The following is a 9,101-nucleotide window of genomic DNA, read 5'->3' on the forward strand; positions in this document are numbered from 1 at the left end:
AAAAATATATATATAAAAAAAGAAACTGTGAGTAAATTATCACTTCTGGTTCACACCGGACGCGGAAGCAGCACGGAACAGATGCCCTTGTTAACCTATGGTGTAGTTCACACCACACACGACGTGCGCGGTGCTCTGTGCCTGACTCACGATGTGCAGCGACCGTTTCGACGTCTGGTCCAATTTTTGCGCAAGCAATCGGTGTCAATCCTGGCAGGACGTTGCGCCAAGACACACATATCTGGTCAATTTTCAAAATATAACCAATTTTTCCGATAAAATAGAACTATTGACAAATGCAATCATATTTTTGTATCTAAGCAGACTATAGAGATGAAAATACAGTATACCCCCCTTTCTCGCAAGGGTTAGGGACCAGAGACCGGATAACCCCCGTCTCTGTCTCAGGGCCCCCCCAGCTGAACAATGTCCGTTACTGATCCAAAACCATCAAAAACACTTCTGATAATGCTTTTTAAATATTTAATAAAGAACATTGGAGTATTGCTCAACATAAAGGTTTTTGTTATCCAAAACAGACTGCAAACTTTTCATGATTACCGTCGCTCTGTCTCTCTGAGCCTTAAAGAAGTGTGTGCTTCCTCCTTCATCAAATAAGTGCGAGAGGACATCTCCATCCAAAATTTACTGGTTTCATCCACAATAAACACCTGCTCTGGATGATAATCTGGGATTAGTCTGAGTCAGCTGATGCCATTTCTCCATGCTGGCTCGCTATATTAACACTTGCACATTTGACGAGTGTCTGTCGACTCGGCCACGCTAGTTTCCCGGTCAAGGACCAAAAAAATCTGTTGTTAGTTTCTGGGCGGGACCATTGGAGTGACCCCGTCCCCCTTCTCCCCATACGTCTCTGTCGATGCTCTTTCCCACTATCTTACAGCCCGAACTTAACATTACAAAACGCTGAGCAATGTTAGAGTAATCCAGCTTTTAAGTGTTGAGTCAGATGCCAGCTCAGACCATGAAAACAAAGATGGACATGGATCTATTTGTCTGCAAGTGAAAGCATTGGAATGGAGTGGAACAAGGAGCTTGTGGCCTGCCCAGTGTATTTTCTATGTCAAAAATAAACTTTCTTTGTCTGTTCCTGATTCACAACGATTTGAATAAAAAAAAATACTTAGAAATGCATTATTAAGATTCCTTTTTTATGCCTGTATATGTCTTCCATCATCAGAAAAATACCACAAGAACATGTTAAAAACACACAGTTTTCATGCTTTTTTCCTTCAAATAACAGCAAGCTGAGAGAAACGTGTTTAAAGTTTTATGTTTGCCTGTTATCTTTGACAATTTGCATCTGTGACATTCAGTGTGTCTCCATGCTGTGTCAGTAACCCTCCAACAGAGCTGAAAATGTTTCTTTTCTTTTTTTTTTCCCACCAAGCTACGGTTGTTTACGCTCAGAATCCAATGAAAACTACGTAGGAATGGTAGTAACGTGACGCCTGTAGCTGCAGCTCGCTCCCATGAACAAACAAGTCTGCAGGAACATGTGTGTGAGTGTAATAAACAGATGCTGGATAGTCTCTCCCATACACCCCAGACCGGAAACAGGGCCTGGGGGCTGGAGTGGGTTTGTATTTAAGTGCGGCTCAGACAGAAACAGAAAGGAGCTGGTGAAAGTAGAGAACATAAAAAATGAAGGTTTGAGCATTAGATGTATTGAATAAAATGCTAGTCCTTTTTTGATTCTTAAAATCTTTAGTTCTATTGCCTTAAAAAAAAAAAAAACTAAAGGCTTCACACACCACAATCAAGCTTTCATGTTTATTAGTATCCAATAAAAAAATCTCAAGATTTCCATTTATGTTCAAAAAAGGTCTTGAATATTTGCATAATTATTACATTTTCCCTTGTCAAAAATATAAATGATAAATTATTGATACAAAAGTTGTAAAGCACAAGAAATAACAGAAAAGTTGTACATATGTCTATAGCTTTTAGCTTTACTGCTCCATACTGTTAAATAAAAATTAAAAATGTCAATCGATTAAAGATAAATAAATAACATTATGTGTGCTGTATTTTCCGCACCATGAGGCAATCTTAAAAATGTGTTTTTTTTTGTTTTTTTTAAACAGTGCACCTTAGCGCCTCATCTATGGATTAATTCTGTGCTTACTAATGATAAAGCACTTTTTTTTTTACGGGTTCCAAATAAGGTTGGGTTTTATTGTAAATATGCTAACATGGCTAGCGTGTAGTGTTGTCGGATTGTGTTTATGTTACCAACAAAGTTAGAACTTAGCATCGTCACAGTAATGCTTTGTTTTGGCACCATTAGTCTGTTTTATCAATGGCTGCAAACAAGGTTGGGAGTTAGAGGTATTGCCAATATGCTAACACAGTTAACATGTAGTGATGTTGAACTGCATGGTTTTTTTAAGTATTTATTCTTACTTGTTACTAAAAAGGTTGGTAGCTAGCATAGTTACAGTAATGCTTGTTTTACCTGTATTGTTTTACATGTTGCAAACAAGGTTTGGAGTTAAGTTATTGCTAATTCACTAACACTGTTACTATATAGTGGTGTCAAACTATTTTTTTTCTAAGCGTTACCAACAAGTTTGAGACCTAGTGTATTCAGGGCCAGCCCTGGGCATAGGTGACCTTCATTGACGGTGCGCCTAACAGTCCAGTATTCCCTATATAGTGCAGAAAATACGGTCATCTTGGTAACTTTTATTGCTACCAATACACAATGATACTTAGTGAATATCAACCACTGCAAAGCTCTAATAGGAACAGAGAGGAAGTTTCAAACAATCAATCAAACCTTTTAAAGGATTTTAATGGTCAACTTCCTGAAATCGACCTCTGAGAAACATAATCTAATGCAGCATAAATTACTATTTTTAACTGCAATACATCCTTTAAGTCAGAGAAACATTAATACTGTACTCCATTAGCTCAGTTAAGTCACGGTAACAGGAAGCTGCAACAGATAAGATGCATTTTTGCACCATAACATGTCACAAATGCATTGAGAAAAAATCTTGCCATGTCGTTCTAGGTCTAATTTTATTCAAACATCTTTATGTGAAAAAAATATATATACTATATAAGCTATAACAATAAAATAGACTTTTGTATGTGGAAGTTTTTTCTTTGGTGTTGCCATTTCTCCTAATGATAAATGACAGGTGAAAAGTGGACATTAAACTTATATAGCTCTTTTCTACCTTCATTAAGACCCAAAGCACTTTATAGTCGCAGTCCCATTAAGACACGTTTACACACGGATGGTGGCAGCGCTGCCATGCAAGCTACTTTTCAGACCACCATGACAATTTACGGTTTTCCCAACTCAAGGACCGACTAGTGATATAGACATAGCAAATGAAACTATGTTCTTAAGAGTAGTTATTGATTTTAAAAGTTGGAAACCTCATATCTGATCAAAGATGGGATAAAACTGTACATGGCTCTGAAAAGCTTTACCTGACTATAACAAATGTTTACATCCGCCATGGTCATCCTTACCAAAAATAAAAATACGCAAGTTTGTTTTTACGTATACTTTTTTAAAACAAAACTTAAGAAAGAATATTTTTTGTTTACTTTTAGGTACTTATTAGAGTTAAAATTTGCACGTTCACAAGTTCATGTTAAGTATACTTGGATTATACTTAGAAAAATACTACAAGTCTAAATATATTTATCCTGTATTTGTTAATGTCCATAAACAATATCTTGCTCAGCATTAAAATTGGATTAGCTGTATTATTGGGATACTTCAAGTATATTAAAAATGTATTTAAATACACTAATCAGTAGAATTTTACTACTTGTAAACTAAAAGCAAACATTAAAAGCTACATTAGATATCCTTTACAGCGTACTTTCATAAACTTAGAGTAAACTTCAAGTTTATTGCCATTAAACTAATATTATACCAGAAAGGTTATTTTAAGTATGCTTTTTTAAACTAAATGTGGGCCAATTTAGCCTCAAGAGGTATACTTGTTAGTAAACTACCAGTGTACTTTGTAAGTGTACTTGGTACACTCCAGGAAATATACTTCTCCATACTTAAGAATACTTAAGAACATAAACTTTAAGTATACTTATTTTTGGAAAGGGCATCAACATACTGGAAACGTAGAAGAAGTAACTGGGTCTGCTGTAAACAAACATGGCTGCAGCTAGCTCAAAGCGAGATGATCTTCTGAGTGTTTTTTATTATTATTATTATGTTTTAAGCGACTATTCACACAAATTTCTAAATACGTACGGCTAATGCTAAGCTTTATTCTTGGACCTGGAGAAAGGGTTAGGTCAAAACGTGTGACCAACGACAACATTTAGCCTTGGTCGGCTGGACTGCGGTCCACAGCCCTCCCCTGCTAGCAGGCACGAAGCTACATAGCTTGTTTCCTAGCACAGTTTGCTAGTGCGGAGCAGCCGGTCGGTCCTGTTCACGCTCTGAAGTGTTCTCCGGGGCGCCACAGCATCCATTCATGATATAAAAACAAACACAGTAATGACCCACAATCATAAAAAGTTTTATTCTCAATCAAAACATCAACTATCTCAGTCTCAAGGAAATTTCAAATGAGTCAGAGTATTCATATTGGTGTGTTTACATGAAGTATTTTTATTATGATCTTTTATCCCGATTACTTGTGTCCATGTAAACCTTGGTCACATCCAAATTTCAAAGACACTATTTTTCATAACTGTCCGTTCGGAGGGCTAAATGTCGGGGTAGGGGGAAGGATTCGACCTAACCATTCATTCAGCTATCCTTCTCTTTTGTTTCTCAAACTTCACAAAAGAAACCGTTTAAGTGTTTTTTTTGCTTCCTTAATTGGCACTTATGTCCAAATGAAGTGGTGACTGGACCATTAGAGGCAGCTCATGAAGCAGCTGAATTACAGCAGCAAACACTAATACGCCATAAATCCACAGTGACGGAGCCTCTGTGACAACTACCAGAGTGGATGAAAGCCCATCTATTCTGCTTGTCACGGCTGGTTTATGGCCATTAAACGTCTGGGGGGAGCAGTCAACGGAGCATTAGATGCCTGAGGCGGGTCGTCAGTACTAGAAAGTGGAGGAAGTGTCAGTGACCTCTCAGTGCACATTCCCAACACTTTCATCAGACCCTTGGAGCCTGCAGTGGGAGATCCTGTCATTGTGTGCTTGTGTTTGTGTGTCTGTGTTTGTGCGCAACAGCTGGGGACTTGTAAAAGGAAAAGATTGAGCAAGACAGGGGGAGACAGCCAGAGCGGAATTCAGCTTTCGTTGCTCCTACAACTGTGTGTTTCTGTGCGTGTGTTCACTGTATAAAGCCCCCTTTTCTGAAGAGTTCTTGTGTAAGCGTTTGTGGTTACGGGAAAGTGTTAAAAAGGGATTTTAAAAAGAGAACAGACAGCTGTTTGTAGACTCCTCAAGCCTGTCAGTGACGTCCGTCTTTGTGGGAAAAGAGTAAACAGCAGACCACCCTAGAATCCATGCAAGTGATGTCATTCCTCCAGCAGCGATGGCAGGATCACATCCATTTATTCATGACAGCTGAATTAGACACTCATATTCCATTTTTGTGGGCATTTGCTGCAGAGATGTTTGGTCTAGAATTTGCTTCCTCCAATGGTCCGTTTGTTTGGGCCAGCTCATGTAAACTCTGGTGTGGATGAAAAACTCACAGGATTAGTTGGGAATCTTTTTTTTTTACTTCCTTCTTCCTAGTTAGTGTTTGTTTAAAAGTTGTGGCACCCCAAGGTGTAGCTGTCAATGTTAATGGTAACAAGTGAAGAATTTTCACAAATTCTTGACGAATTGAACCGAGATAGTTCAACTATTCTAGTTGGAAAATAAGATTCCTAACGATCCATTTTAACAACAATCTTATTCATATCATAATTGATGGTTGCTGATACAATTCAGATTCACTTTTGGTTCTATTTTAATGATCTTTAACCTAAAATCCACCCGCGACATCTTTAGCCAAAATTTCCACATCCACAGCAAGCTCGGAAACATTGATTCCAGCTACCATGTAGGTATATTCACGTTTCAGGTTTCCTGATTCAAAACTCTCACAGTCATGCATTACAGCGCAAGTTTTTAAGGCCCTTTTTTTGCGCGACCTACAAACAAGTGTCAAAAGTCAAACCAATTAGGAACTCAGATTTGGTAGTGAGGAATTGGTAGCGTCTTTTTCAAAACATGGAAGCGCCATCCGTTTGTAAAGTGATCACGAAGGAGAAATTAATAAATGCGGTTTGACACCAAGTCTTTCATGTTTTAGAATAGAATCAAAAGTCGATTGATTGTTACATCTCTTGAAATTACCACAAAAATAGCACAAAAACATTTTTAGCCTTTTTCTTTAAGCAGCTATAGTGTTAAAAAGTTGCAAACATTAACATGAAACACAGAGAATATGTCACATATTTTCTGTCACATTTTAAGTTCCAAAACACAATGGCATGATGTAAACGAAAGGATCTATACAGTAGTTAAGAATACATCAAGTCTATCACCTAATAGGTAACAAATCATTAAAATAGAAACAATAAGGAGCTTAAACACTAGAGCAAATGAAAAGTAAATACTTTTTAAATGGTCAACTGTTTTTCTGCAGGCACCCAACAATGATCCCAACAGGCTTTGCTCTACATCTCAGTAGATAGGACATTAGTCTTTCACAAGTTAAAAGAAAAAACTGTTTTCTTTTCATTCCATGCTGGAAAAATGACTTAACTCTACTTTGTTGTTTGGAACAACGCCTAAAACTACAGAGTAAGTTTTGAAGACGAGACCAATAAAAACATAAAAAAAGATGGTGAAAATGGTAATTATTTGATGTGTCATCACAATGTACTGAGAGGCGTAACAGGTGGCTCTAGCAAACATGCCATAAGCCACAAGAGGGGGATTTTTTTTTATAGAGGACTGGTAATAAACTTTAAAATAAAAGCTTTGATCATCAATTTTATATTAAGACCGTAATTTTAAAAAAGCCCTAAAACTAAACAAAATAGTACAACATGTCCTAATCATAAAAACAAACCTTATGTTTTAAAAGTGAATCAGTGAGAGGGGGACCAAATCTTGGATCCAAATAAAAAAAAAAATAAGATGTTCCAAAACACCATGGCATGTAGTAAAACAAATAAACAGAAAACAGAAGAGAAGCAAAATCAAAAATAAAAAAAGCAAATTTAGACCATAGAAAATACTTATTACACTGTTTTTTTTTTTTTTTTTTTATTGAAACATTATGACTGTCAATATAATTTTCCAAGATATTATAAAGAAGAAGCATTACTAGAACTAAGTGGGATCATGTTTTTTTTTATTGCTGTTATATTTTCAATATCTTCATCACATAAGATTGACAAGAATAAAGGTAAAAGTATAATATATAAATAGCATGGCTAAGTAGCTCAAAATGAAACAGAATCTTTTTTTTAGACTAATTACATTAAGGGCAATTTTAGCCTAGTTTACACTGAGCGGTCCAGTATGGTCCGGTATTTTGAGCGTTTCCATTGTAAAATTAGACCCATTAAACAGCTCCGACCCGTATTTCTTAAGGACCTCAATCTGCTGTAGGTCCATAGAAGAAATAGGAGCTGCTGTTGCCATCCATTGATTGACAGAAAGTGATTACAACATTAGAAAGCACCCATATAGCGCTAATCTAGCATTTCTGTTTTCCTCTTTATGGCGGCATTCTTCTTCTTTTTAAACATTAAATTCCTGTTGTACATGATGTAAAAAAAGTTAAGCAAGAAAAAGACGAGTTACTGGATGACCTTCATTGTTGTTGCTTTTCTATTTGTCGCACTGCAATGACGCAACAACACGTTAGCGGTCTACACCACGCATGTGCTGTGAAAACAAAACTCTCACCTGAATTAACTGCGTACTGAACCACTCCTTGCTAAACCAAAACGAGGTTTTAGAGACCCCAATTAGCCCAGGAAACATGTTTTTGGGCTGTGGGAGGACATGACGGAAGAAAACCCATGAATGCATGAGGAGAACATGCTAACTTCAAACGGAAAGGTCTCAGCTGGGATTTGAACCAGCGGTCTCTTGTTTTGAGGCTAACTGCACCACCATGCCTATCCCCTTCTCAAATGTTCCTAATGTTAAATGTACCCAAACATTATTATCAAAATGTATGCACACATTTAAAAACTTTGCACTTTTTTCTACAGGTAATTAATAAAAGCACCAACAGAAACACTAAAAGACTTTTCTCCATTTTTGCTCTACATTTTTCTCAGCCTGAATCTCAAACTCTTCTAGTGTTTCCATCTCTCCCTCCCCACCTTGGCCTCGAAAGCGCCCCTCCTTTTTCGCCTTTCTTATGTCATCCCTCTTTCCCCCCGCTCTGCCCAACTCTCCTGTCTCCTCCTCTACCTCCCGTCTTTGCCAACTCTCCACACAATGTTGTCCATTGTTTCTGCGATCCTTCCCCAGAGAAACTGGGCTACAGCAGAACTCGCACAAACACTCGCACATCTATATCTCTAATCTTCATTTTCACACGCTGGAAAAAAAAAAAAAAAATTCAGTGATGTGGGCCTCAAATGTACCCCTCATATAATGTCAAACTCTTGAAACGCATCAACGAACAAGGGGTTGGATTAAGACCCTGTGTTGACTCATCTGCGACTCTTGATTAATGTCTCATTACTGCATGACACCATTACAACTCACCCGTATTCTAAAAGAGAATCTTACACCTCACTTGGACTGACTCATGGGAATTACATCAGGAGTACTGCTGAAAAGCCAAAAAGTGATCCTACAGTTCACTGTTGAGGTCCAGCAGCATTTAGTCACACAAACCGCCAAAGTTCTTGGAAGTAATCGGAAATAATCATCCCTTATTCCTCTGAGGGAAGGAAATCTAGCACTCTCTTGTTGCTAGATTACACACAGAGGGGCAGATTGGCCTCTGATTTGACCAAAACTTCAAAGCAGTGAGTTGATTCAGATTCATCACTAACTTGTTCTGTGATCAGAGCTTGAGAAGACCCAGAAATAAAGTAGAACAACCACAAAAACTCAGAGTACAATGCACTCTTTCCGTTTTTTTTTTTTTTTTTTTT

General features: G+C 37.5%; 1 protein-coding gene across 1 annotated transcript in view; it reads right to left on the minus strand.

Annotated features, from left to right (window-relative positions):
- The window catches only part of lpar1 (lysophosphatidic acid receptor 1), a 59,721-nt gene that overhangs the window by 23,664 nt on the left and 26,956 nt on the right, over positions 1-9,101 (minus strand). The gene's annotated exons all lie outside the window — the stretch shown is intronic.

This window comes from Oryzias melastigma, linkage group LG12 (genome assembly GCF_002922805.2).
Source record: "Oryzias melastigma strain HK-1 linkage group LG12, ASM292280v2, whole genome shotgun sequence".
NCBI lineage: Eukaryota > Metazoa > Chordata > Actinopteri > Beloniformes > Adrianichthyidae > Oryzias > Oryzias melastigma.